This window comes from Phalaenopsis equestris, unplaced genomic scaffold (assembly GCF_001263595.1).
Source record: "Phalaenopsis equestris unplaced genomic scaffold, ASM126359v1 Scaffold000134, whole genome shotgun sequence".
Taxonomy (NCBI): Eukaryota; Viridiplantae; Streptophyta; class Magnoliopsida; order Asparagales; family Orchidaceae; genus Phalaenopsis; species Phalaenopsis equestris.
In genome coordinates, this window is record NW_018164576.1 from 2,289,577 (window position 1) to 2,292,574 (window position 2,998).

At 35.9% G+C, this 2,998-nt stretch overlaps 1 protein-coding gene across 3 annotated transcripts in view; it reads left to right on the forward strand.

Moving 5' to 3' along the window:
* Window positions 1-2,684, forward strand: part of LOC110021494 — a 28,428-nt gene extending 25,744 nt beyond the window's left edge. For all 3 annotated transcript variants that reach the window (XR_002293659.1, XM_020720005.1, XM_020720006.1), the window contains one exon: window positions 2,535-2,684. The gene's annotated coding sequence lies outside the window, so the exon portion shown is untranslated. The remainder of the gene's footprint in view (window positions 1-2,534) is intronic.
* The last annotated feature ends 314 nt before the right edge of the window (window positions 2,685-2,998 follow it).

Below are 2,998 nucleotides of genomic sequence, written 5' to 3' on the forward strand. Positions count from 1 at the left end.
CCTCAGGATCTGTGGCTTCCCCTAGTTTCTCTTCATTTGGATTCCTCGATAATGTTCCAGATTTGAGCTTTTCCCCTTCACACCTCTTCGTCCGATTTCGTTGTAAAGTCCTATCCTTTTGACCTCTTTGAAGACATTATCCCCTGATTTTTATCGAGAGTTTTCTTAGGTGACTTCGGTCATTTGAGATGTAATTAACTATAGGGGCTTGCCCTTATAGGGAGCTTTTCCGAACCCAGCTTAAAATAAACCCTATTTAATTATTTGTATTAAATAGGGGAACTTGTCGGCAAATAAAATGGTTTCGCAGACCCAAACGGACGTCATATCTTTCTTAGTTTATTTGATCGAGCTTCATCCTCAGGTCTTGTGTTTATTCTTCGGGGTAGATACAGGATTTGAGGTAGAGCGCTCTTTCATTTAAACTGTGAAAAATATGAGGTCAGTTTGATTTCGTATTTTTCTAAAATTATATATATATATGTAAATTAAAAAGTCCTTCCGAAGCGGGTGACGGGATTTCGATTCCGGCGACCGACAGCTTCTTACGGGCGACCCCCAAACGTAACTCCCCCCCTTTTTAAACGCCGACAACCCCAACTTACTGTGCTTATAGCGTTCACTTGAAGGTCCTGTGGGCCTTCTTGGATCACGGTAGGCCATGTATGATTCCAACACGGTTCCGTATCACTTAGGAATGATGTCCCATATGTGTTGCATAAAAAATGGATGCAACAGCCGGCAAGGCCAACATTTTACAGGTTTGTTCGTTCAGTTCCTATCATTTCACAGTTGCTCTAATCTTAGCATATAATATAAAGCTATTCTTGGATTAATTCTTTATGGAAGGAGGAATGCAGAGTGCATCAAGAACAATGGAAGTGAATCTTACAAGGCATTCGAAGATTTTTAGAAATAGACATTCCTTGTTTTGATATGGGTAATCCGCATGGACGACATGCCAGGGTTGATCAATGTTATTCATGCCATAATTTATTCGACCTTTAGTGTTTTATAATTGCCATGGTGTATATGAATGGACTGATATTGTATTGATACTAATGGATGTACATGAACAAGCAACTAAATTCTTGAAATTATATCAAACAAAATATTCTGCAACATTTTGGCTATACTCTTGAGATCATCGAATATTCTCTTGAAATCATTGAATTAGCTCTTGAGAACCAACGATTACATGATGCAAATCATAGCATTGCAATTTAGTTGTTTTGCTCTTGATATCATCGGATATTCACTTGAAATCATTGAATTAGCTCTTGAGAACCGACCACTACATGATGCAAATCATAGCATTGCAAATGCATCCGAACGAACAACTAAATTCTTGAAATTATTTCAAATAAATATTCTGCAACATTTTGGCTATACTTAAAATGTCATCAAATTCTCTCTTGAAGTCATTTAATTAGGTCTTGAGAACTTACCATAACATGATGCAAATCTTAGCATTGTAAATTAGTTCGTTCGCGGGATTATAGAGGGATCAAATGTGACAAAAGGTTATGGTAACTCAATGAATGGTCAAGATTGCACTTGGAGATCAATCCTTACCTGCTGTGAACCATAGCATTGCAATGTTACAACCAATGTACAATATTGATCGAGTAGAATTGTTGTATAGTTGGATGTTTACTACATTTATGGCCACCAAGGGGCGGGCATAAAGAATTTTTCAAGTTTCTAGTGTTTATTTTATTTTTTACTATTTTTTATTGCAATTTTTTTTGTTGATCCAATGCATAAAAAGATCGTCTTGGGAGTTTGTGGTTGAATGGATGGCAACTTCTAGTGGATTCTTTGGGAGTTCAACTTTCAGGGTAAGGCCGAGCTCGGCTTGTTTGTCAAAATACAAGCTCGAGCTCATGTTGAGCTCAAATAACGAGCTCAACTAGCCAAACTAGCAACAAGCTTTCAATGGCTCGAATGAAATTGCCATGCGAGCTTATTGGAGAAGTCATTTAAGTGATCAATAGCGTTATGGAAAAATAAGTGCTACAGTAGCTCATTGGAGAATCATGGATGTGGCTGGAATCCGGCTAGTTAAAATGGCTCACATGCCAACGAGCTGAGCCTCGATGAGTTCAGGCTTGGGCCAACTCGGCTCACTTGCACCCTAAATGAGAGTAATGATATGAATCCATTTGTTTTAGTTTAATAGTAATGGTGGATTAATTAGTAGGTAATTAGTTCGATATAGTCATTGTACTTTATTAATAAGCCAGTTTTGGGAAGATGAAGATATGAAATGAATGAATGTGTTTTTCTCCTTTCTTTCATCGAGGATCCTATCAGATTTCCACTTATTGAATTAATTATTCTATGATATTAGTTACTAGTATGAGAGGAGCTTTTAGACAAATGATCCATGTCAGTATTCTTGCATCTGTGAACTTTTTTTCATATAGATTGATTGAAAACTATGAAATTTACAACAATATAAACTTACATTCTGATCAAGTTCATTGAAATCTTGTGCTGTTAATATTCCTTTTTTTATTATTCTTTTTCAGCGACGCTGTTGAAGGAATACATTCCCAGTTGATGCAAACTCTTTCATTAAACGAGACTGTATACAGCTTGTAATATCGGAGGCCAGGTTTATTAGATTTATCAAAATTCTTCATAGTTAACAGAGCTTGTTTATAGGAAATAGAAACCTTTTGATGGATGATTTATTTAATTTTTTTCCTTTACTTTTATCATTCAACTTTTTTCACTCTTTCTTTTTCAAAAAGTTGGTTTAAATGCTAAAAGCACCATAAACCTCATCTCTGAATCTTTTCAATGAAAACTCCTTGCCTTGTTGAAGGTAATTACTAGAAATAGTTTTTAGAAGGTCCAATTTAGTCATCATTTTCGACATCCAATCATGGTTATTATTACCTGTGACCTCTTTTTTAATGCTGAAATATCCTTAATGAACTCCCTTTCACCATCCATATTACCAAACTAAGATTTTTATGCTATGGCTTCT